Source organism: Dendrobates tinctorius, unplaced genomic scaffold, assembly GCF_039654945.1.
Source record: "Dendrobates tinctorius isolate UK_male_01 unplaced genomic scaffold, ASM3965494v1 ptg000231l, whole genome shotgun sequence".
Taxonomy (NCBI): Eukaryota; Metazoa; Chordata; class Amphibia; order Anura; family Dendrobatidae; genus Dendrobates; species Dendrobates tinctorius.
In genome coordinates, this window is record NW_027361898.1 from 6333055 (window position 1) to 6360040 (window position 26986).

Below are 26986 nucleotides of genomic sequence, written 5' to 3' on the forward strand. Positions count from 1 at the left end.
CGCATCTGACTTAATGCTGGCGACATTAATGGAAGCCAGCGTCAATGGGGCGAGTTCAGCCATCATGGGTGATCGAGTTGGATGGCCAGTTTCATCCCTGCCCTGCTATCACCTCCTCCTGGGGAGGGGTCAGACACCTTCCTTTTTAGGGAAGCCCCCGACGTGTCCATCCCTCCCCCCGGTGTCCTCGCCCCCGGTTTCCAGGCCCGTTCCCCCCTCAGGAGGAACAGTGCCCCCTGAGGGACGGACTCCACCATCCCCCGAAGGACCCTTCGGTGTTACCCCCGGCCCAGCACCCTCGTCTTGTGGATCATCATCTGAACCTCCGAGGGCGCTGAACCGGTTGGAGAGTCTGATCAGAGGGGGGTCAGCGGGCCCTTCCGTATGCACTCTTGTGGTCGGGGGCGGGGGGACTTTGAAGACTTGTCAGCCCTCTTCCCTCCCGATTTACGGTTGCAACGCTTGTTTTTGCCACCTGATGCTGTAGGCTGCCCCTGACATCCTCGTCGACACTTTCATAACGAGATGAGTCGTCTGAGTCAGCCGCTTTCTCCTCTCTCTCCATCCTCCTGATCTCCTCACTCACCGCACTCTCCCCCAGGGCCTCAGAGGCTTTTGCCACGGACCTAGAGGGAGGGGCAGGCATCACCCTAGTTTCCCGAGGCTCCACCTGCCCCATGCCTCCATGGCGTTTTTTCTTGCCTCCGCTCATACGCGGGGCCCCTTGCCTTAGCATTGCCCTTCCTCACCGGCCCCTCACCCCTTCCCCCTCCGCCACCACCTGCCACGGCAGAAGCGCCGCCAGAGGTTACCCCCTCACGGTCTCCCCCCACCGGGCCTGCAGCGGTATTGGAGAAAGAGCGAGGGCAGCGGCTGAGCGGGTGACCTAGGTCACCACACAGGTGGCACCGAATGTCTTTGCACAAGGCGACCAGGTGGCCTACCTCACCACACAACGCACACTTCTGCACCTTGCAGCTGGCGCTGAAGTGGGTGGGGTCGCCACACTTGTGGCAGACCTTCGGTTGCCCCTGGTAGGAGACCAGGATCCTGTCCCTCCCCAAGAATGCCGAGGAAGGGATGTGGGTGACCGTGCCGCTGGAAACCTTCAGCTTTACCATGAAGGTCCAGCCCCCCGACCAGATGCCAAATTCGTCCCTGCTCTTTTTTGGGACCTCGGTGACTTCCCCGTAACGAGAAAGCCACGTCATAATGTCCACACCGGCAAGTGACTCGTTACAAGTGACCACGGTCACTCGCTTGACGGAATTTTGGCGAGACACCGCTTGCGCAACGAAGTCTCGCCATCCGGGCTCTTCTCGCACCAGCTCGTAGTTCGACCAGAAGAGCTCAAGCCCCTCTGGCCGCACGAAACTGACATCAAAGAAGCGGGACGCCGAAGGATGTATCAGGGCAAAGATGTCATTCGCCCCGAAGCCCATCTTTAGGAGGAGCGCCACCACCTTGCTCCTGGGTGGTAAAACTTCATTGCCCCCCCACCTAAGACGGACCACATTCCTTCTTGGCGGCCCCTGCCCAGCTGTGGGGAGAGACCAAACAGTCCCTCCCTTTGATTTTGGAAGGCAGCAAGGCCGTGTCTCTCTATCCAGAAAGACAGATCCACTGTCCTCCCCTCTACTGTTACCGACCTTTCTCCCCTTTTAAGGGCCTCTAGGAAACGGTGGTGCAAAGCGCCGTCCCTTGAGCCCGGAGGCGAGGAGACCCCCCCAGGACCACCCTGACCCCCAGCCGCGGCCCCCGCATAGTTACGTTGGGGTCTCGCGGCTGGGGGGCAGATGGGCCAGCCCTCCCACCACCACTTGTGCCTGCACCCTCATTCGTCCTCCCACTCACTCTCCCATTCACTCTTTTATTCCCACTCACCCCAGCATTCACTCCAGCACTTTCAGCCACATTCACTCCCTCATCCATGTCACTCACATCCCCATTCATGTCCGCAAACAACTCCTCAAAAATATCAGTCACCCCGCTCTCACATTCACTCACGCACTCCTCATACCCCACAGCACCAATTTTATTTATATTTACATTTTTATTTACATCAGCATTAACAGTTCCTTTGCCGCAATTTTCCCTCCCACCTGCTGGGGGCCCTAGCTGGCCAGGTGCTCCATGATTGCCCTTACTGGCCAAGAGTGCTGCTGCCCCTTTAAGTGCCTCTGCGTTGATGACATACTGCACATTTCTCTGGCTGTGCCTGGGAGTAGCAGCAGCTCCTGGTTTCTCCAGCACCCATTTTTTTTCCTTTTTCAGAGTTTCTTTTGATTTCCTTGCTCTGGGCAGGGACGGCCTCTGGCACCGCCCCCTGCCCTGCATCCTTCTTCACCCCCTCCGCCGGCTTGCCAGGGGGCGCCAGAGTCCCCGCACCCTCAGATGAAGGTAGGTGGGCTGGGGACCGCGACATCCCCCGCCAGCTTTTGGGGGCAGCTTGCTTGCACTGCTTGGGAGGGTGGGTGGGACAGAGGGCAGCGGGCCTGCCATGGCCACGCCCCCCCACCAGTCACGGCCACCACGGGCAGAGCAGTGACCCCTTGCGAGGCCACGCCCCCCAGGTGACGCGGACGTAGCGAGCGGGACAGCGGCCGAGGAGGACATGCCCCCCTGCATGCCACAGTCTTTGCAGGCCGGGCAACACTCGGGGAGACCCCGCCCCCCTCGCAGACCACCGCCACCACTCTGTGCCCACCACTTGCCACGGGCAGGGCCGGCCACTCCCCCTCGTCACCCAGTGGCGGCGGAGCCCCCCGCACGGACCCCCTTTTGGGTCGACGTTCCGGAGACCCCGCTCTTACCACGGGCGCCGCCATGGGAGCGACCAGCTCCCTGCACCGCTTCAGTTGTCGTTTGATTTTTTGTTCGCCCTTCCTAGACTTCTGGACCCCCACTAGCGATCCAGACTTAGCAGATCCGTACGTGGGGGATCCAGAAGCCCCAGCACTCGCCGCCAGAGGTGCGGCCCTGGCTGTACCAACTATACCTGGTGCCAGGCCAGCCCGTCCTGCCTCCGAGGGCTGAGCCTGGACACCACCACCAACACCACAACCAGCACCGACCTCCATGTCGCTGCTCTGGTCTGAACTGTCACCAGATGCGACAGTCAGGTCACAACAGTCATCTCTCTCCCCGCTCCCTCGCTGCGGACCCACCACAGGGCCCGAGCCGGGATGGGTAGCGGGTTCCACACAGCAGGACAGAGGGGCCCCGGGAAGAGGAGCAAAAACCAGTTGTTCCTCCACGCCTTCAGAGGCCTTACGCCTGCGCCTCCTGTTTCTCCTCTTCCCAGTTGCCTCATCCTCCAGGCAGACTTCATCCCCAAACAGCGTGCCAAACCGTGCTGGGGATTCCATCTGCCGCACTTGCCTGAGGATGAGGCAGCCCCCCTCGGTATTACTCCCACTCCCTCCATCCTCCCCCTCGCTCCTGCTTTCCTCCGCGTTACTGGAGTCCAGCGGGAGGGCCAATTGCTCGGGGGCTATCCCGCTGCATGTTACCTGACTCCTGCTGGTGTCCGTCAGGTCTTCAGGTGGAGGCGGCCCGGGTGTAGCGTGGGCGCCATCTTGCTCTTCCTTCTCCTCACTTTCCTCCACCTGGGTGGGGCCTCCTGACCCCCCAGGAAACCCACCGGCCATGGCCTTGAACCGGTCCTCGTTCCGCAGCTTCTCCTGGAAGGGGCCGCTGCCGGCCATGATGACACTTCGCCGGCCCTCCAGGGCCCGAATCTCCTCTTCCAGCCGCTGGACTGTGGCGGCGACCTCCGCTTTCTTTGAGGTACGGAGCCTGTTTTTAGATATTATCCTGGCTCCCTCCATCTCCCCCCGAAGTCTCCTCAGCTGCTTCCCGGCCTCCTCATATTCGGAGAGGTGGGCATGGATGCGGGAGGCGTAGGTGGTAGCTGGCTCTCCCGCAGCCTTGGAGCCCCAGATGTTAAGGGGGGGCCCCGCCTCACCTCTGCCGGCTGCTGCACCTCCGGGGGAAGGGCCCGCCACAGCCTTCACTTCAGGGGTCCCGGACCCTGGAGCCTTGCGGCCCCCTGGGGTCCACTTTTTCCCCATCCCTGGGACTGGCTGGCTGTGCCTTGGGCCTCCTGATGGTGGATGAGGCCCCCCCACCCCCAGCTGGCTTGCCGGGGGGTGGGAGCCAGGGGCATAGCCCCGGCGCTCAGTCCCAGGGAGAGTCCTCTTTACTGGGAAGGGGGCAGATGGAAAGTCATTGCAGGAAAAAAAAACCCTCCCTTCCCAGGAGCTTAGCAAAACCCCAGCCTGCAGACGTTCAGCACAGACGCTCCTCCTCTTCCTGGGCGTGCCCAGAGCTGCACTCGCTATTCTGCTGGTGCTGTCACTGTACATAGATTACATTTTCTAACTTGGTCTATCCACCATGTACCATATTTCTTTCCTCTGGTTGCTCCGTGTAAATGACCTTGTGGCCTGTGTCTTCTCTCAGGTTGGGGTGACGTTATAGACCCCTGTGTATAGATGATACTCTTGTCTATCCTGGATCTTTACTAAACTCATCCAGTGTTATCTGCAATTGAATTTCTTCTGGCAATTATTGAATAGTCTTTTCGTAAAGGGACGGTACCCTTGACACATGTCGGCTCTTACTTTTTGGATCACCGTTTTGTGAACAGGAAATCAATGCATTGGGGATTTGCAGATCAGGACAACTCCTCAGCACAGCTGTGCGTTCATCCCGTAAACATTTATGTATGTGCCAAAGAGGAACATACCAGGCGGGGCCAGTAGAGGGGAATGGAGGTCATGTTCATCTGAGAATAGGACTCCGAGCCGCACTGGAATCTCTTTTTACAGAACTGGGCAAGGGGGCTTGCTTGCTGTTGCAACTTAGGAAAAAGTTGTAATTCATAGCAGACAGCACTGTAATAAATAAAAGTCATTCAACCCCATATAATGACGTAATGGGGGCCCAACTTACAAGCTTCATAGGTTACTTGTTCTAGAAATATAAGTGTGTGACAGTGTTATGTGCTGGGAGCGCTGGCTGCACTGCGGGGGAGACGCAGTCATGTGGACACACAGTTACGGACATGTGGACACACAGTTACGGATCAGAACCCCCTCAGTAACTGCAGCCTGAGACATACAGAGATGCAGGATATCCCCTCTGGCGATACTGATCTTGGAGCTGCAGATCATTTCAGGACACCATCTTTCCTTTATAAATGGAAAGAAAGTGGTGTTAAGTCCCGCTGAATATTTCCTTTTCTCCCCTCTGTAGGGAGGTGCAGAAGTTTAAGGCTGTGTGCACATGTAGATTTAGGTGCTGCGGATTTAGAAAAATACGCAGGTAAGTTCTCAGGTCAAAAGACCTGCGGTTTACCTGCCGATTAGCCTGCGGATTAGCCCTGCGGTTTCACACCTCTACAATGGAGAAGGTGTGAAACCGCAGCGGAATCCGCACAAAGAATTGACATGCTGCGGATTATAACGCGCAGAAAAATCCGCAGCATGTGCACAGCGTTTTTCATTTTCCATAGAAAATAATGGCACTGTACAACGCAGCTAAATCGGCTACGGACCCGCGGGGCCTGAAACACTGCGAATCCGCAGCAGAATCCGCAACGTGTGCACATACCCGAATGCTTCCACCCTTTTTTCACTTTTTCTTATTCCTCTCCATCTTCTATGTTTCTGTTGACATGCCTTAAGAGGCTGGTTTTCATTTAGTAATTTGCCATGCAATGTATTGGAAAGCAGGGAAAAAAAATTGTGGAAAGGTGAAACGAAAAATCCCCGGCATTCTGACATTATTTTTTGTGTTTTTGTCTTCTTAAACATAAACTGTGTGGTTAAAGTGATCTGGCAACAACATTCTCCAGGTCAGCACAATTACGGTCATACCAAGCTTGTAGAGGCTTTTTTTTATATATAAAAGTGCTCATCACAAAATAGAATAATATAAAAAAGTTAATTTATTTCAGTTCTTCAATACAAATAGTGAAAGTGGAGAGAAGCATGAAGTGCTCTAAAGTTTCCAGGTAGACGGCTGTGCTGACTTTGGTCTTGATAAAACACAGTGGTCCTACACCAGCAGATGACATGGCTCCCCAAACCATCACTGAGTGTGGAAACTTCACACTACACCTCAAGCAGCTTGGATTGTGGCCTCTCCACTCTTCCTCCAGACTCTGGGACCTTGATTTCCAAATGAAATGCAACATTTTCTTTCATCTGAAACCAACACCTTGGACCACTGAGCAACAGTCCAGGTCTTTTTCTCCTTGGCCCAGGTGTGATCCTGCTGGAGGGGGAAAAAGTGCAGCGTTACTGCAGGCCACGGGCTGGAATGAGGAGGGTGTTCGGATGTGCACTGCTGCAGATATCCGGTGCTGGGGGGGCTCTGCCGACATTTTGTGAAAGGCCAGAGCCCCCCGAAGTTCCATGGTTTCCTATGCGGTGGACTCCGGGAAAATGGCTGTCGGGGGGGGGGGGGGGGGGCAATGGGATGCGCAGATGGCGATCTCGGCACCAGGATCTCAGGAGATGAGATCTCAGCTCTGAGATCTCATCTTTCGAGATCTTGGTGCTGAGATCACCATCTCCGCCTGCGCCGCTCCCAGCAGCCATTTTCCCGGAGTCCACCTCAAAATTTGGGGTGCGTCTTATAATCCGCAAAATACTATAACTTTTTGATGATATTCTAATTTAGTTAGAAGAATTTGTATATATTTTAGTGATTAAATTAAGTTAGAACTTTGTGAGCAAAAAATAATAATTTGGTTTATGCTGCCATTTTTGTAATCCTTTTTTATTTTTCCTGAGTTGACGTATTAATTGATATAATTTTTGGTTACTAAAACATTTTTATTGCTTTTTTGGGGGCAGTGTAATAAAAAATAGAAAACAATAAATCGACAATTCTGACGCTTACAATTAAGTGCTCAAAAAAATTCTATATGTTGATAAGTAGATCAGACTTTTATGGACACAACAATACCTTTTTTTTCTATTTCTTTATTTTTGAAGTGGGAAATGGGGCTTATTTGATCCTCTATATTGTTTTAACTATTTTGTTTTACTTTGTTTTTCTGGCTCTCATAGTGGACTTGGTCACTGATATTATATATAATTAGGTTAACATTCTCTTATGAACGCACAAGTTGGGCACAGCCAACATGGCAGCGATGATGGGGGCTGTGAGGTGGTCCCAATCAGCCATAGTAAACCATCAGCACTCCATGATATGGAATTAAACAGGATGAAAATGTAATTACGACACTCCGGTGGATGGTGTCCAAGTAGGATACAATCCCATGTAAACGTTGAGGAAACTTGGCACTCGGGTAAATGTTGTAAGAAGATAATTTTATTCTATGCTGGCAATCCAAAAGTAAAGAAGACGTCTTATAATGACCTTCATCAGTCAGACAGATTGCAGTGTGCACAAGGATACAGGTGATAACAAACGTTTAGGATAAGCAGCGACCGCAGTTGTTTGCAGGTGCTTGCTATGTTACACAGTAGACACCGGACCCTATGGAACAGGCTCCTCTCCTATGTCCGCTCCATCTACCTACACTGGACTGTGACAGCTGTGTCAGGATGGACTGGGGGGGGGATATAGTCTGTGGATAGGTATACAGCTTGGTGGTCGCTCTCCCACTTATTTGATCCTCTATATTGTTTTAACTATTTTGTTTTACTTAGTTTGTTACCTTGACGTCAAGGTTAGATTTCAGAAAGGCAGATTTTAACCTCTTCACGACCGCCCACTGTAGATAAACGTTGGCGCTAGCTGGGCTTTGTGCAGCGCCGACGTTTATCTACTGTCGGCGGTTTTGTGCCCCCCGGGACCCCCACATACCTTACAACGCGGGGATCCCAGTGCACAATGCATGCTGGGACCCCCGACGTCATCGAGACCTGATTGGTTCAGGTCCTGATGACGTCAGCGTCACAGCAGCCAATGGGAGCGATCGCTGGGAAAGCTGCTTGTTTCCCGGCGATCTCACTCATTGTAACGCGGCTTCTCCTCTGATCTAACACTGACAGATGATCAGAGGTGAAGCAGCGTTACTGTGTGACTAGATCGCTGCCTGGCACAGCTGATCGCTGCCTGGCACAGCTGTGCCAGGCAGCGATCTTGTCACATAGTAACGCTGCTTCACCTCTGATCATCTGTCAGTGTTAGATCAGAGGAGAAGTCACGTTACAGTGTGCCAGGCAGCGATCTTGTCACATAGTAACGCTGCTTCTCCTCTGATCATCTGTCAGTGTGAGATCAGAGGAGAAGTGGCATTACTATGAGTCAGATCGCAGCGCAGCGATCTTGTCACAAAAATAAAAAAAAGTAAAGAAAAAAGCAGGTACACAGGTTAGGGTTAGGGCTAGGGTTAGGGCTAGGATTAAGGTTATGGGTGTGTTGGTGTTAGGTTTGTGGTTAGGGTTATGGTTAGGGCTGAGATTAGGGTTAGGGGTGTGTTGGGGTTAGGGTTGGAATTAGAATTGGGGGTTTCCACTGTTTAGGTACATCAGGGGCTCTGTAAATGCAATATGACGCCCGCAGACCATTCCATCAAAGTCTGCATTTCAGAACGTCACTACTTCCCTTCCGAGCCCCACCGTGTGCCCAAACAGTAGTTTTCTCCCACATATTGGGTACCAGCGTACTCAGGACAAATTGGACAACAACTCTTAGGGTCCAATTTCTCCTGTTACCCTTGTGAAAATAAAAATTGGGGGCTAAAAGATCATTTTTGTGGGAAAAAAATGATTTTTTTATTTTCACGCCTCTACATTATAAACTTTACTGAAACACTTGGGGGTTCAAAGTGCTCACCACACATCTAGATAAGTTCCTTGGGGGGTCTAGTTTCCAAAATTGGGTCACTTGTGGGGGATTTCCACTGTTTAGGTACATCAGGGGCTCTGCAAACGCACATGACACCCGCAGACCATTCCATCAAAGTCTGCATTCCAGAACGTCACTACTTCCCTTCCGAGCCCCACCGTGTGCCCAAACAGTAGTTTTCTTCCACATATGGGGTATCAGCGTACTCAGGACAAATTGGACAACAACTTTTGGGGTCCAATTTCTCCTGTTACCCTTGTGAAAATAAAAATTGGGGGCTAAAAGGTCATTTTGTGGAAAAAAAATGATTTTTTATTTTCATGGCTCTACGTTATAAACTTCTGTGAAGCACTTTGGGGTTCAAAGTGTTCATAACACATCTAGATAAGTTCTTTAAGGGGTCTAGTTTCCAAAATGGGGTCACTTGTTGGGGGTTTCCACTGTTTAGGTACATCAGGGGCTCTCCAAATGCGACATGGCATCCGATCTCAATTCCTGCCAATTCTGCATTGAAAAAGTCAAACGGCGCTCCTTCCGTTCTGAGCTCTGCCGTGTGTTCTGAGCTCTGCCGTTAGCCCCACATACGGGGTATCTGCGTATTCGGGAGAAATTGCACAAAAAATTTTGTGGTTCATTTTCTCTTTTTACATTTGTGAAAATAAAAAAAAAATGGTTTTGAAGTAAAATGTTTGTGAAAAAAAGTTAAATGTTTATTTTTTCCTTCCATATTCCATTCATTCATGTGAAGCACCTGAAGGGTTAATAAACTTCTTGAATGTGGTTTTGAGTACATTGAGAGGTGCAGTTTTTAGAATGGTGTCACTTTTGGGTATTTTATGTCATATTGACCCCCCAAACTCACTTCAAATGTGAGGTGGTCCCTAAAAAAAATGGTGTTGCAAATTTTGTTGTAAAAATGAGAAATCGCTGGTCAACTTTAAACCCTTATAACTTCCTAAAAAAAAAAATTATGTTTCCAAAATTGTGCAGATGTAAAGTAGACATGTGGGAAATGTTATTTATTAACTATTTTGTGCGATATCACTCTCTGATTTAAGGGCATAAAAATTAAAAGTTTGAAAATTTCAAAATTTTCTAAATTTTCGCCAAATTTTGATTTTTTTAACAAATAAGCGCAGCTCATATCTAAAAATTTTTACCACCATCATGAAGTACAATATGTCATGAGAAAACAGTGTCAGAATCAGTAGGATCCGTTGAAGCGTTCTAGAGTTATGACCTCATAAAGTGACACTGGTCAGAATTGAAAAAATTGGCCCTGTCACGAAGGCAAAAACAGGCTCGGGTGTGAAGGGGTTAAGGGATTCAGAAAGAGAATTGGAGGGATCCAATGGCTGGATATCCTTAAAGACAAAAATGTCCAGGAAGGATGGGAATTCTTGAAAAATGAAATTCTCAAGGCACAATTGTTAACAATTCCGAAAAGAGGGAAGAATAGGAAGCATTTAAGGAAGCCAGGATGGATGAACACAGAACTTAAGCACATGCTAAAAAGGAAGAAAAAAATGTTTATAAAATGGAAAGAGGGAGGCATATCTAAAGAAGAATATAATGCTGTCTGCAGAACCTGCAGGGCACAAATCAGATTAGCTAAAGCTGACAATGAATTGAGGCTTGCAAGAGATGTCAAAAGCAATAATAAAGGATTTTGGGGATATGTCAAAAGTAAAAGAAAAGTCAAAGATGCTATAGGATTTTTACAGGATGAAAATGATGAAATGGTAAGGCAAGATGTTGAGAAGGCCGAACTTTTAAATTCCTATTTTGCATCGGTTTTCTCTCAGAAAGGAAATGTAACATCAACTGTTCTTCACTGTCCTATTAAGGGAATAGAAGAATCCAGGATATCTATAAACAGAAAGATAGTGAGGAAACACTTAGCTAACCTAAATGAATTCAAGTCTCCAGGTCCAGATGAATTACACCCCAGAGTACTGAAGGAAATAGCAGAAGAAATTTTTCAACCCCTCTCAATAATCTTTGAAAATTCTTGGAGAACAGGAGAAGTCCCAGAAGACTGGAGAAGAGCAAATGTTGTTCCTATCTTCAAAAAGGGGAAGAAGGTGGACCCAGGCAACTATGGGCCGGTGAGTCTGACTTCTATACCAGGAAAGATCTTTGAACAAATTATTAAACATGTATGTCAGTACCTGGATAAAAATGAAGTGATTAAACAGAGTCAGCATGGGTTTGTAACTAATAAGTCATGTCAGACTAACTTAATTTCCTTCTATGACAGAATCACTGATTGGGTGGATCAAGGAAATGCTGTAGATATAGTATATCTTGACTTCAGCAAAGCATTTGACAAAGTATCTCATACAATCCTTATTGAAAAAATGACTAAGTATGGAATGGACAAGGCAACTGTTAGGTGGATTCATAACTGGCTTAGTGATCGGACCCAAAGAGTGGTCGTAAATGGCTGCACATCCAGTTGGAAGAATGTCTCAAGTGGGGTACCACAGGGCTCTGTCCTGGGCCCTGTATTGTTCAACATCTTTATCAACGATTTAAATGAAGGAATTGAGGGTAAACTGATTAAATTTGCTGATGACACAAAGCTAGGAGGGATAGCTAATACTAGAGAAGAGAGAGAGAGGATTCAAAAAGATATAAATAAACTGGAGAAGTGGGCAGCAACTAACAGAATGGTTTTTAACAGGGAAAAATGCAAAGTACTACATCTGGGCAATAAAAATGAAAAAAGCATATACAGATTGGGAGGAATAGGCCTAAGCAACAGCACATGTGAAAAAGATTTGGGTATACTAATAGATCACAGACTGAATATGAGTCAACAGTGTGATGCAGCAGCAAAAAAGGCAAATGCAATTCTAGGATGTATTAACAGAAGCATACAGTCTAGATCACGTGAAGTCATTATTTCCCTCTATTCCTCTTTGGTCAGACCTCATCTGGAATATTGTGTCCAGTTTTGGGCACCACATTTTAAAAAAGACATCAACAAACTGGAGCAAGTTCAGAAAAGAGCAACCAGAATGGTGACCGGTCTGCAAACCCTGTCTTATGAGGAAAGGTTGCAGGATTTGGGATTGTTTAGTTTGCAAAAGAGAAGACTGAGAGGAGACTTAATAGCTGTCTACAAATATCTAAAGGGCTGTCACATTGTAGAAGGATCAACTTTATTCTCATTTGCACAAGGAAAGACTAGAAGCAATGGGATGAAACTGAATGGGAGACACAGATTAGATATTAGAAAAAACTTTTTGACAGAGTGATCAATGAGTGGAACAAGCTGCCACGAGAAGTGGTGAGTTCTCCTTCAATGGAAGTCTTCAAACAGAGGCTGGACAGACATCTGACTGGGATGATTTAGCGAATCCTGCTTTGAGCAGGGGGTTGGACCAGATGGCCCAGGAGGTCCCTTCCAACTCTACGATTCTATGATTCTATTGGGTGTAGTGGTCAGATTGCATACAGAGATTGTTGACTGCTTTTGCAGCACTTGTGCCGCTGTGCGTCTAAGGCTAGGTTCACATCACGTTAGGGCAATCCGTTTAACGGATCCGTTAAATGGATGAGCCCCAAATTGTTTGTATTTTTGAGATCGCGTTAACGCATGGTTGCATTGCGTCGGCCTGCGTTAGCAATAGAGTTCTCTGCAGAGTGAACGCTTCCGTTTGCTATGCATTTGTGGCGCCCCTGAGGCTCAGTTGCCACAGAGGTACTGCACCTTCTCCTAAGGTGTGGTGCCGCACCATCCAGGTAAGTTGGGGGGTCCTGACCACGCTCCAACACTCGCACCCCACACAATAGAGTAGTTCAGCAAAGCCACATTGCGGCTCCTTGCTTAGAGAGAAGCAGAGCACCTTTGGTGGTTCCCTGCTTGGAACACTAGACGTGCTGGGAGGTGGGTGGAGTTTAGTATACATATAAAAGAGTGGGACAGTTCCAGGATTGGGGTTCAGTTGAGTCCAGAGGTTGAGTAGGAGAGGAAGCCACTCGGGAGGAGTGGGGATCCATGGAAGAGGGATGGAGGAAGGAGTGCTGCTGCTGCCTCAGTGATCTGAGCCAGCTGGCACGGGAAAGGAAAGAAGGAGAAGGACATTGAACCGAAGCCTGAGCTTCCATAGAAGGAAAAAGACAAGTACGGAACGTAGGAGTTAAAGGGAACAGAGAGGACTTGGGTTAGAGGAAGAAGCCTGCCTAGAAGTTCTAAGCGCAAGGCCGGGGCCCGGTCCCCGAGGTTGTATGGACACTAATGGTTCAGCAGCAGACACCGGTGGAGTAGTGGGCTGTAAATGCACTACTCCCATCTAAGACTTGAGGGAACAACAGCAATACGGATAGAGAACCGGGACTTAGGAGTAGAGAGTCCCCGAAGCAGGCTACAGCTGTCTGCCGTGCAAGTAGAGTTCTTGGGAACATCTGTCAGGAGGAACTCCAGTGTAACTCAGTACTAGGAGATCTTCACACTTAAAGGCGCTATAGAGGAGACGTGCAGCAAAGGCACATAAGTTGGCGGAGTGTGGAAGGGAGCATTCCATCTTGCCTGGAGGTTGACTGAGTCCCTGACACGGAGGACACGGCACAGAAGCGGGCACTACTGACTGTGAGTAAAGCTTTGGAACTACATGCCCTGGTGTCCTCCATTCCTTCCTGCGTCCGCCCGCCTGGCACTGCTACTTCCCCTACACCAGACACTACACCATCTAAGTGTCCCCACATCTACACTGCCCTGGGACAACAGTCCTGCCTGTGGAGGGCTATACCATCCTTGCTGCACCACACCATCTGTCCCAGAGGATCTGTCTGCAGCGTCGGCTTAACACCTCCCTTGCCGAACACCACAGGTGGCGTCACGAACTATTCATTTAACTACATTCCACCATTCACATCTTCCGATTACTTGGGCGCCCAGGGCCACGGTCCGGGTCACTGCTGCTGTGACACATCCCACTGATACCGGCCCGGTACCGAGTGCCCCACGGCCCTGGGAGGGCGACCCACATTCGCTGTAACGGACCCGAAAACGCGGTTGTCCTCGTTCGAAGGTGTGTCACAAAATAACGGACCATCGCTAACGCATACCGATTTTGACATGCGTTAGGATCTGTTATGCTAATGGAAGTCAATGGGTGCATTAACGGATCCATTACATTGCGTTAGTGACACTTAGAAACGGATCCGTTAAATGGATTGCCCTAACGCGAAGTGAACCTAGCCTTAGGGAGGCTGCCACTAGACTGCTGATTCACCGGGGATCTGCAGCTGCTAAACCACTACCAGTTTCCAGAGTTCAACTGACCACAGACTGTGTGCGCCTTGTAATTTGCAATACAATCACACTTGCAGTATGTACAGCGAGCAGACCTTTCTCCAGCACAGTCTAATTGGGATGCCGCCTCTCTGAGTTTACCAAAACATACCTGTTATTTCCTTTACACTAAAGATGCAGCTGCCAGTACAGCACTGAAAGTGTAGTGGACAATAAAGAACTTTCTAAGAATATCACAGCAAGAGACTTCTTTCCAGCAACGCAGACAATTTTTAAACTTTATCTTTTTTTTTGGTAAATTCCATCTGGCAGATTTTCCCCAACCACGGGGCAGCGGTAGCCGGGTGGCTAATAGCAGAGGTGTCTTCACTTCTATTGTGCGCTTCTCCCTTCGGTCACTTTTCCTCATTGTGTTAACCTTTATCAGTCTTCAGTGCTCACATTTTTTTTTTTTGTACTCAGGGTGGCATTTACTCATGACATTTGTATTTTGCAGTGAAATTGCTGCAAACACTGGTTTGGTATTACTCACCTTCCTGATGTGGTCACTTGCAGACACAATTTCCTCTTCTTTCACTCACCCTGCATGTTCACTGATCATCTCTTGTGGTCTCAGAGAAGGCACTGGGCAACCAGCCCTATTGCTAAATTTAAAAAGCTGCTCCTGACAGTAGGTAGTCCATGATTCTCGTACAACGGAGTCTCTAACTGTATTAGGTTATTCCTCCTGATCCATCTATATTGTTCTCTTGCTGTCTCCGGTGGTCTGCTCTCCTCAAGATTGTCATATCCCGACCTCAGTCTTATAGCCCCCCTCCGGTGGGATTCTCAGCGGCTTCCCCGGTTCGGACCACTGCTCAGTCTAAAGCCCCCTTCTCACATAGTGTGATCGCCGAAGCGTCACCGATTTTGTGATGCAACAGCGACCGCGCCAGCGATCTCGCTACGTGTGACACGCAGCGGCGACCATCCCCCCCGCTGGATATCGCTGATCGTGCTCGAATGTCCTGGGCCAATTTTTCATCGTCGGTGTACCGCTGGCTAGCATGCATCGCTGTGTTTGACCCGACAAGCGACCTCGGCAACACAGAACTCGGGGACGCAGGTGGGAATCGTCAGAATTGCTGCTGTGTGACAAGCTACCAACGACCGCTGAGGATCGCTGAATGGTAGCTGCGTCGCTGAAGAGATTTGCCTGTTTGGCAGCTTACTAGCGACCATTTAGCGACGCACCAGCGATCCTTACCAGGTCGTATCGTTGTCGGGATCGCTGGTGCGTCGCTAAGTGAAACGGGACCCTAACACAAGTCTTATTATCTCATGTGAGCTCATTGTGCACACATTCGCAACAGGTGTCAGAAAACACTAGTTTCCTAAAGCTTTTCTTAATGTTTTTTTTTCTCCTGGCAGAATTTTTTTTTTTTTTTTTTTCAAAGGAACCTGTCATGTGAAAGTGCTACTAACCTGTAGCTAATGAACTGCTGTCAGTCAGTGCCGGGGGTGCAGTTACAGCCGCCGCTCTCTATGCGCAGAGTGGTGACTGAAGCCATGCCGATGCCAATCCTATCACTGAAAGCCTGCTGGGAGAAATAAAGTTAATTTCCTCCTGGCAGCAGGGCTCTCAGTGCTGGCGTCGCATGCTGTCAGTCTTATTAACCTGTAGATTAATCCCATATCTGCAGGTTAATAGCATTTTTTACATGACAGGTTCCCTTTAAGTTTTTCTTGGGTGTACAGGGCCAGCACACCATAGTATTAAATTATTGTACAAGTGCTCAAATACACTATGTGGCCAATATACAAATATGAGTATATACCGTATATATGCACATGTAAGGGGGTGAAGCACCGAAGGAGCCGAGGGGGAGTTGCCTTCCTGGCTCCGTGCCCAGAACCATCGAGTAGGGCATTAGGTTCCCCGGGGGATGCTTTAGGGAACTGTACTAGAACCAGGAACAGGAAGAGGGCAGGACTGGGAGCGGGAGAATTGCGCGCACTTTCAGCAGAGCCGTGCAGGGACAGGAGCAGAGAGGACGCTGATACAGGCAGTGAGCACTGAGCACGAGACTGAGTACGAGAAGCCTGTCACTGCACCGCTTGGAGGGCTGGTCGCTCCCCTCCTGGTAGAGACTTTGTCACACCGACAGACCGCGTGCCTTGACAAGACGCTCCCCTGCAGTGAGACCCTGCCTTACCCTGAGACGCTTCCCTGTGACCAAGGGACGTACCATAACATGACACTGACCTGCCAAGAGAGACTGTCCCAGGCAGAGCCCCTGACCCTGGTGAGAGAGTGCCGCTGCCGCAGCAGAGGGAAGGACCTTGACTACAGGGGGATACCGCCATCCGCATACCCCTTGGGCTCCCACGTTAACCCCCATACGCCAGTTGGACTACACCTAGGACCTTAGAGACAGAGGACATCAAGCACCGCTTGTGCCTCGGTGCCTAATTGGGAGAAGAGTGATCTCTGCAATCAATACCTCCAGGAACTGATAAGTTTCTTCCCCATAAGAGAATAACTTTCTGTTGATTTGCGCCTCTGTTATTTCTCCAGTTTCTGATATAACCTTTTACAGCATTTTATCTGTTATACTGTATGTTTACCAGTATTAGGCTGGTTTCACATTTGCGTTTTTTTGCGCTGGAAAAAAACGCATACGTGCGCATGCGTTTTTTCCCCTATATTTAACCTGGGTGCGCATACCTGCGCGCTGGCATGCGCACGTATGCGATTTTCATGCGCTGCGTTTTTTTGGGGTGTGCGTTTGTATTTTCCAGACGCAGCATGTTGCATTTTTTGGCCCTGAAAAAAAGCGCATGCGCACGTATGCGCACGTTTTGCGCTAAAAATGGCCATTATAGCCTATGGGTGCGCATATGTGCGCATTGGCATGCTTATGTATGCGTTTTTTTGCACATGCGTTTTTTTTTGTTAACCATGGAATTTAGGGGTTTGGGTTAGAGTTAGGGTTAGTTAAAGGGGTTTAGGGTTAGGGTTGGGGTTAGGGTCAGGGTTAGGGTTAAGTATGGTTTGGTTAAGGGTTAGGGTCAGGGTTAGGGTTAAGTATGGTTTGGTTAAGGGTTAGGGTCAGGGTTAGGGTCAGGGTTAAGTATGGTTTGGTTAAGGGTTAGGGTCAGGGTTAGGGTCAGGGTTAAGTATGGTTTGGTTAAGGGTTAGGGTCAGGGTTAGGGTCAGGGTTAAGTATGGTTTGGTTAAGGGTTAGGGTCAGGGTTAGGGTTAAGTATGGTTTGGTTAAGGGTTAGGGTCAGGGTTAGGGTTAGGGTCAGGGTTAAGTATGGTTTGGTTAAGGGTTAGGGTCAGGGTTAGGGTCAGGGTTAAGTATGGTTTGGTTAAGGGTTAGGGTCAGGGTTAGGATTAGTTAGGGTTTGGGTTAGGGTTAAGTATGGTTTGGTTAAGGGTTAGGGTCAGGGTTAGGGTCAGGGTTAGGGTTAGTAAAGTCATGGTTTGGGTTAGTGTGAGGGGCCACCTAATGTTGGAAAAAAACGCAAACGCGGTAAAAACGCACTAAAAACGCATACAAACGCATAAAAACGCTGCGTTTTTTTCATGCATGCTCATAAAAATGCTTGAAAAAAACGCAGCAGTTGTATGCTTTTGTATGCGTTTTTTCAATGCGTTTTTTTGCGGGAAAAATGCGCTGCAAAAAAAAGCAAGTGTGAAACTAGCCTTACTCCCTGTAAATAAACCTCCCCTTTTACTGTTGGTCTGCCTGCTCCGTGGTGACATATATTCCTCCTGCACGTTATTACACACACACGATGCGTCCGTACACTGTAATTAAAAGTCAAAAAGAGACCTGGGTGTCTTCTAGGCAATTTTTTCACCTTCTATTATATAATATGCAGTGATTTCCTAGCAGAAAAGCCTGAAGAAGGACGGACACATGACTTCTTTTAAACACTTGCCATTTTCAAAGCCTAAAGTGGGTAAAAGACACTGACAAGGCTGAACAAGAAGTCATTTATCCATAGAAATAAATGACAATTCTTTTCAGCATTTTGTTATTGCTTTGACGGCACAGCCCTCCATGCGTTACAGTATCCACTGTCAAGTCAGATATCGGCATGCTGGTGTCTCAGGAACGGATACATTTACACCAACTCCAAATCTTACCGCATACGACACTTAAAGCGAATCTGTCACCCCATTTTCAGCCTATAAGCTGCGGACACCGCCATCAGGGGCTTAGCTACAGCATTCTGTAATAAGCTGATGGCGGTGGCCGCAGCTTATAGGTCAAAAATGGGGTGACAGATTCCCTTTAAAGACAAGTAACACTTTCTCCACATCCCACAACATCACAATATGACTTTGCGTGGGGTGAGTATGGATGCTGTTAGTATAACCCTAGTACAGAAATATTAGGGGCACCAGGACTATGACGCACGTCGGGTTATGGGGAAATGATGGGCTGACACTAGGGACATGAGATTGTGATACGTGTTGTTCATCCTACATGTGCAGAGGACCAGGGTGTAGGATATCTGATGGCTCAGCGTGCGGTGACGGGGGGCGGTTGTTAGATGTATAAGTTACAAGCGTGGATTAACTAAAGGGCACTGGGCAGGAAGTGTACCAAATGAGGAAGCTGGCACCCCCGCCCAGCTGGCATTGTGGCTTGTATCTTGGTAAATAAAGTAACACTTCTGCCTTTGAGATCATCGTTGTCATGGAAACCCCGCAAAAAACAATCAACAAGGTTGTCACTTGGCAGGGCTTTGATTTGACACTTTTGCGACATTCGCTGCCTTGATGATGGCTATTTTGGAGATATTGGGAGCAGTGTAATCTCTGGACTATACGATACGTGTGGGATGAATTTCATAGTTTGCTATTTTTGTAACGATAACTGTTTTGCCTAGGATGAGATTATGTGACGTGACAAAAGAGATTTATATAACACGGGGAATATATTCTATTTTCAGAACAGTCCACAAGTGACCTTAACCCATCCTGTGAGCAATGTCTATCTGCTCCAGGCCCCAGTATCAGTTGCTCCTCACTTTGGATCCATTGCAGCATTGATATGAAGCTTAGGTCTTGTATCTAGTGGACTCTGAAGTGGTCTCTAATCAGCTCCTGTTTTACCAGGGAATGTATATCCCCATGTTTTATACACAGCTATGCTCCAGGACTTTAAACTTGGATGCATTTTCTTTAAGGCTATGTGCACACATTGCGGATTCGCAGCGGTTTTTCTGCGCAGAATTGCACCAAATCCGCAAATCATTGCTCATGCAAGGTTAATCAATGAAAATCCAAATTGATGTGTGCATGCTGCGGCAAATTCCATCCTGATTCGCAGCGTTTTATTATTCGCAGCATGTCAATTCTTTGTGCGGATCTGCAGCGTTTTTCCCCCATTGACTTCCATTGAGGCACTCAAATCCGCTGGTGTAAAAATGTTTGCGGATTTGGCTGAAAAAGCGCAGCGTTTTTTAAAATGCAAATAAATCAGAAGGAGGAAGAGTGTATGGGCAGAGAATCAAAAATAGAGCCAATCCTGATTGAAACACATCAACAATGGAGGTAGGACTTGAAAAAGGAATTTTTCATTTTTTAACAGTAGTACATCTTTAATGAGCTAACAAAACCGCAGACAAAGCCACATCCAAATCCGCATGAAATCCGCACAAAAAAACGTGCGGAATTTCCACTGCGTTTTCTGCCAAGAGGTGCATAATCCGCACAGAAATTTCCCCAGGCAAATTCTCAATTTGCGCACATAGCCTAATGTTCTCTAAAATTCCAGCCGTGGCTTGTCCAAAGCTCTCACTGTGTTCTCCTCCAAGATTTACATTACAGCTCTGCTTGTTCAGTCTTTGCTTGAAGATTTAGCAGGAAGTCAATGTATAGTTTGCAAATTTCCATTACAGGAGGTGAGAGCAGACTACTGGTATATGATCAATGAGATGGCTATCACAGCATGCACAGGGCCAGCCCGAGAGATTACGGCGCCCTAGGCAAAACTATTTTGTTGCGACCCTACTATTCTTGGCAGTAGATGAAAACTTGGGATATAAATTTAGGAGCAAAATAAACCAAACAACAATGATTAATTAACTCTCTCCTAACTCTTTAATCTTCTGAGAAGTTGTATAGGACAAATATATACAAAGTAATCAATAACACAAAACAAAAACGACCATAGGTAATTAAAATTTTTGTTTCCTTGCCTTTTTTTTTTTTAAAAGGATGACACTAAGTCACCGAGATTAATTTGTTTAGCAACTTCAGATTCTATCGAAATTGTTGCCAACCCAACCAACCTCTCTTGCGTCATATTTGCCCTTAAATACGTACACTTTTCTTTCCATCCCTAAAACTTTTTGCCTATTGAAAAGATTTTTTCTAATTTTTCTCTGGCGCCCCCTTTGGGTCGGCGCCCTAGGCGGCCGCCTAGTTCGCCTATACGTTCGGGCCAGCCCTGAGCATGCTACAAGGGGTATTACTAGTCACAGTTGGGGAACTTTTTACTTTTTTAAAAAATTATATTTCTAGATGAATTATAGAGGGTGTCCACTACTTTGTCATAGACTACCTATCGATAATCAATGTCTGATCGGTCGGGGTCCGACGCCCAGCACCCCTGCCGATCAGCTGTTATAGGTTTTGGCAGTGGTGCCGCCAGTCGGAAATACTCAACTACGGAGCTGTTCCGTTTTCTGATATTGCTTGCGGCAGGGTGCTGCACATCTGCCTCCTATTCAACTCAATAGGAAGAGGATGCAGAGTTCCCTGCCACAGCCGCTAGCTAGGAGGTGCTGGTCAGTTTTTCGGTTTCTTGTACTATCCCAAAGATAGATCATTAATGATAAAGTAGTGGACAACCTCTTTAAAATTGTTCTGGCATTTCTATTTTTGTATAATGGAAGAAAAGTTGCCATGTTCTCCAATCAGGCTATATTTGTCAGCATTTCCTAACTTTCTCACCATCCCTCCCCCCAAAGTTCAAATATTACCCAATTATCCCCGCTGTATAGTTCCGGCCTTGTGATGTGGTGGATGTTGGCATCTCACTAGAGACAGAAGACACCAAAGCTTTGATGATTTGTTAAGCATAAGACAATGGAGTAGCTGCAGATGATGGGAGCAGCGCAGAAGATAACCAATGACTAATGTGTACTCTACACACAGCAGCGCAATCCTATTATACAAATCAAGTGCAGCTGGCGATGAGTAGGCCACCGGGAATGATGAGAAGACACGGCCATGCTAGTCACAAAGGCGAATTCACACATGATAAAGAAAAATTAATCTGTGCTCCCTTCCTATTATACCATTCTAAAGAGAAACCATAAATCTCCATTCTAAGGTAAGTTCTTAACCTGTGTTTACTGCCGCCCTCTGGTGAGTAACGTATACACTTCCAAATAGAGTTATACATTTGTATATCTGTCGTATACAAACACTGGCATGTAAAAGTTTGGGCACCCCTGGTCAAAATTACTGTTATTGTGAACAGTTAAGCACGTTGAAGATTAAATGATCTCTAAAAGGCCTAAAGTTACAGATGACACATTTCCTTTGTATTTTAGGCAAAAAATGTATATAGTCTTTCATTTTAAAATTTACAAAAAAGAAAATGGGCTGATGGAAAAGTTCAGACCTTAATTAGCCTGTTAGGATTATTCACGATCATTGTTAGGAAAAGCCAGGTGATGCAAATTTTTCCAGCTTTATAAAAATCCAGCCTCCTCTAAGGCCTCTTTCACACATTTCACATGTACTGGAGACACTTACACACGTAGACCCATTCAAGTGACTGGGTCTGTGCACATGTTATTGTGTTTCCACGGACCGTGTGTCCGTGGGCAAAATATGCTGACATGTCCGTTTAACAGCAGCATGGGCCACAAAACAAAACGTCTCACACACGTATGACATCCATGTGTCATGAGTGTGAAGTATCGGAGCCTAGGAAGCAGCGGTACAGTTAGCGCTGTTCCCTGACACTGGGTATTGAAGACCGCTTGTATCATTCTCCCTTGCTCGTGCTGGGATCAGCGTGTGGCAGGGGAGAATGATGAGAGTTGTATTCAACTGATAACCGCAAGAACAAGTGGCGACTGATGGGACTACTTACTCCCATCAGCCTATAATTGCTGCAGCTAATAACAGTGAGATCAGGCAGCGGCTGATGGGAGTATACTGTAAATAAACGGCGTGGGTTCCCCTGTATTTTTGATAACCACCTAACGCCCATTCCATTGAATCCCTCATCTCCTGTAATAAAACAAAAATTAAAAAACAACAATATCCCTTACCGTTCCGTCATTCTGTAACACACCGTAATCCATGTCTGGGGTTATAGTTGAAACTAGAAGTTTACATACACTATATAAAAAGACACATATGCATGTTTTTCTCACGATCTGACATGAAATCAGAATAAACCTTTCCCGTTTTAGGTCAGTTAGGATTACCATAATTAATATGTGCCAAATGGCAGGATAATGAGAGAATGTTTTAAGGCATTTTTATTACTGCAAAGTCAAAAGTTTACATACATTTCATTAGCATTTGGTTACCATTGCCCTTAAAATGAATGACTTTGGTCAAACATTTGGGATATACTTCCACAAGTTTCTCACAATATTTGGTCGGAATTTGGGCTCATTCCTCCTGATAAAACTGGTGTAACTGATCCAGGTTTGTAGGTCGCTTTGCTCGCACCTGCCTTTTCAGCTTTGCCCATAGATTTTCAATAGGACTGAGATCAGGGCTTTGTAATGGCCGCTCTAAAACATTTGACTTTGTTATCCTTAAACCTTTTTATTCCCATTTTGGCAGTATGCTTCGGGGCTTTGTCCATTTGGATGACCCATTTCCGCCCAAGCTTTAACTTCCTGTGTGGAGATGTTGCTTCAGTATTGTCACATAATCTTCTTTTCTCATGATGCCATCTATTTTGTGAAGTGCACCAGTCCCTCCAGCAGCAAAACAACCCCTCAACATGATGCTGCCGCCCCCCCGTTTCACAGCTGGGATGTTTTCTTAAGGTACTGTCACACTAAGCGATATCGCTAGCAATATCGCTATAACTTGTGACGTTATAGCGATATTGCTAGCGATATCGCTGTGTGTGATACTTACCTATGACCCGCTCCCCCGCTGGTTATCGCTGATCGCGCGAGAACGTCCTGGACCGCTTCTCGTTGTCAGCTTCCTGTGGAGCGACGAGCGTGGAGCCGGGCGGGAGGACGCAGGATCGCCTAGTGTGACAGGTAAGTAGCGACCCCCGTCCCCAGCGATGTCGCTGATGAGATCTGCCTGTGTGGCAGCTCACTAGCGACCACTTAGCGATGTACCAGCGATCCAGACTGCGTCATATCGCTGGTCGGGATCGCTGGTACATCGCTAAGTGTGACAGTACCTTTAGGCTTCCAAGCTTCTCCCTTTTTCCACCAAACATAACGATGGCCATTATGCTCCAAAACTTCAGTTTTAGTTTCATCAGATCACAGAACATGTCTCCAAAAATTAAAGTCTTTGCTCCTGTGTGCATTTGCAAACATTAATCTGGATTTTTTTTGTTTTGTTTGGAGTAATGGCTTCTTCCTGGCAGAGCGGCCTTTCAGCTCATGTTGATACAGTGCTCGTTTCACTGTAGATATTGACACAATCTTACCAGCTTCCGCCATCATCTTCACAAGGTCTTTTGATTTTGTCCTTGGGTTGATATGCACATGTCGGACCAAAGCATGTTCATCTCTGGGACACAGAACCCGTCTCCTTCCTGAGCGGTATGATGGTTGGACATTCACACCTTGTTTGTACTTGCATATAATTGTTTGTACTCAAATTTGTGAACAAGGCACCTTCAGTTATCTTGAAATTGTATGAGCCAGACTTTTGCAAATCCACAATACTCTTCCTGATATCTTGGCTGATTTCTTGAGACTTTTTCCATGATGCTACACAAAGAAGTAGTGTGTTTCAGGTGTGCATTAAAGTACATCCACTGGTGTGTCTCTAATTAACTCAAATGTTGCCAAAAAATCAGGAGCTTCCAAACACATTTTATTTATTTATTTAACTCATGGGCAGTCCAGAGTTGTTTAAAGGCACAGTAATCTTAGTGTATTAACTTTTGACTTTGCAGTGAGTAATAAAAATGCCTAAAACATTCTCACTCTCTCATTCTAGTATTTGGCAAATATTAATAATTATGGTAATCCTAATTGTGTTCAGCAAATATTAATAATTATGGTAATCCTAATTGACCTAAAACGGGAAAGGTTTACTCTGATTTCATGTCAGATATTGAAAAAAAACATGCATGTGTGTCTTTTTATATAGTATGTAAACTTCTGGTTTCAACTGTATATAGTTTCAACCTGCCAAGGTGTGACCGTCCAGGCTGAGAACCACTGATGAATGAGCTGTTGCAAGAGCAGCATTAGTAAGCAGCATTGACCTCATCGAGGTTACCACAGGTCAGTGAGGCTGCGTTACCAGCTGGGCTGAATTGCGGTGACCTCAGCACCGTGAGAAAAATTCACCGAGTTCATCGCAGATCAAAGATGGGCGTTATACTCACCTAACGGTTTGTTACTTTTAAATAAAACTTTAAAAGTGTGCTTTGTTTTGATTTCAAATAAAAGACTTTATATTTGCTGTAAATTTCTTTACCATATAACTATAGAATTAGTAAGGGATAAGTGTCATAGGCTGGGTGCACACGATCCGGAACTAGGAAAGCTTATGTTCTCTGTGTCCAAAGCACTGCTGTCTATTGAAGGCATGTGAATCCGCATGTGTTCACTCAACCTTGTGGATTCACCGCATCCAATACATTCTCTCCGCAAGAGAAATTGACATGCTGCAGTCTGGAGAGACAAACCACATCTCAGTACCAATGCTTTCTGGCTGATGTTTTGGTCACTTTTGAATGTTGGTTGTGCTTTCACACTCGTGGCAGCATGAGACGGACTCTACAACACACACAAGTGGCTTCAGGTAGTGCAGCTCATCCAGGATGGCACATCAATGCGAGAATGCCGTGACATGGCAGGGTGGCTCAAAGAATTGATCAATTGTTTTCCAAATGTCTCAGTTTAAAGTACAGTTAGAAGTCAATATGCACTTTATGTATTGTGTACTAACCATAGGCAGCACTGGCTTCTTGGCTTTTTTTATTTGATATTGGTATGTGGCTGACCCCACTTTTTGCCGTGTGCGCTTGGTTATGCAGGCCATTTTGTCTTTATTGTGATTGATCTAGGCTGTACACACTAGGTTTTACACATAGCGATATCACTAGCAATATTGCTAAAGCATCACCGATAAGTGTGATACTTACCTCCGACCGGCTCCCCCGCTGGTTATCGCTGATCGCGCAGCTCCATTTCTCGTCAGGCGCTTCCTGCTGGCGCTGACGAGCGACGCGTGGACGCGGGCGGGAGGACGTCAGGATCGCCGCGTCTGAAAGGTAAGTAACGACCGCCGTATCGCTGCTGCATCGCTGTGAGATCTTCCTGTGTGGAAGCTCACTAGCGACCATTTAGCGATGCACCAGCGATCCTGACCGGGTCGTATCTTGGTCGGGATCGCTGGTGCATCGCTAAATGTAAAGGGGGCTTTACAGCAGCCCTACCCTCCCCCATAGGCTCTACTTGATTATGCATCTGTGTCTTGGCCTGTTTCACCCATCATCCATGGTTGCTGTCTTGGCAGTGTGGAGGTCAAATCTGAAATGTCTGATGTCTTGTCCGGACCTGGTCAGCCCTTATCTGCGCTCGCCCTTCTGGTGCTATGGGAGTGTTTCAGAAATGCTTTGGGTACGTTTACATTTAATATAGTCTTGCTTTTAATATATTTAGGAGGCCGTAATGGCACAGTGTATATAAAAAACGTAGAGTATGACTGCCCCATCTGAGAATGCCGTGACGTGGTGGGGTGGCTCAAAGAATTGATCAATTGTTTGCCAAATGTCTCAGTTTAAAGTACAGTTAGAAACAAATATGTGCATATGCACTTTATGTATTGCGTACTAACCATAGGAAGCGCTAGCTAATTGGCTTTTTTATTTACTTTAATACTGTCCCTATGTACAAGAATATAACTACTATAATACTGCCCCCTATGTACAAGAATATTACTATAATACTGTCCCTACGTACAAGATTATAACTACTATAATACTGCCCCCTATGTACAAGAATATTACTATAATACTGTCCCTATGTACAAGAATATAACTACTATAATACTGCCTCCTATGTACAAGAATATAACTACTATAATACTGCTCCTATGTACAAGAATATAACTGCTATAATACTGATCCTATGTACAAGAATCAGTGGCGTAGCAACTGTTTGTGGCGCCCGGGGCGGTCGAAAAATTTGCCGCCCCTTTGGTCGTTGATAATTCGGAAGCATCCGAAGAGCCCACACTACACTCAAAGATCTAATTTTTAGTCTGCTACTAACTCTGCTATTATTTCTAAATTTCTAGACTTTCAACTTCTTGCAGTTCTCTATATATATGTATGTATTAGCTTGATGAAGACCTAATGGCTTTTTTTAATAATAATTTTTAATAATGTGACAGAAAAAAAACCAGAAAGTACAAATTATTTTGGCGGACACTGACAGCTTGGGGTCCCTGTGCAAGAAATGTGTCCGGGCCCCCCTCCTTTTATGGCGTCAAAGCTACGTGTGTGTGTGTATATATATATATATATATAGATAGATAGATTATTGATATTATATAGCCACACACACACATACAGGTATATATTACATAGTCTCCTTTATTATGTATATTGCTGTCCCATACACAGTGCCTTCTCTTGTTATGTACAGTTCCGTCCCTTACATATTGGATTATATAGAGCCCTGTTTTTTATTACATACCGT

At 46.8% G+C, this 26986-nt stretch overlaps 1 long non-coding RNA gene across 1 annotated transcript in view; it reads left to right on the top strand.

The window, feature by feature from the left end:
- The window catches only part of LOC141059865 (uncharacterized), a 138763-nt gene that overhangs the window by 70583 nt on the left and 41194 nt on the right, over positions 1–26986 (top strand). The window contains exon 4 of the long non-coding RNA XR_012222616.1: positions 21261–21435. This is a non-coding gene — a long non-coding RNA (uncharacterized lncRNA). The remainder of the gene's footprint in view (positions 1–21260; positions 21436–26986) is intronic.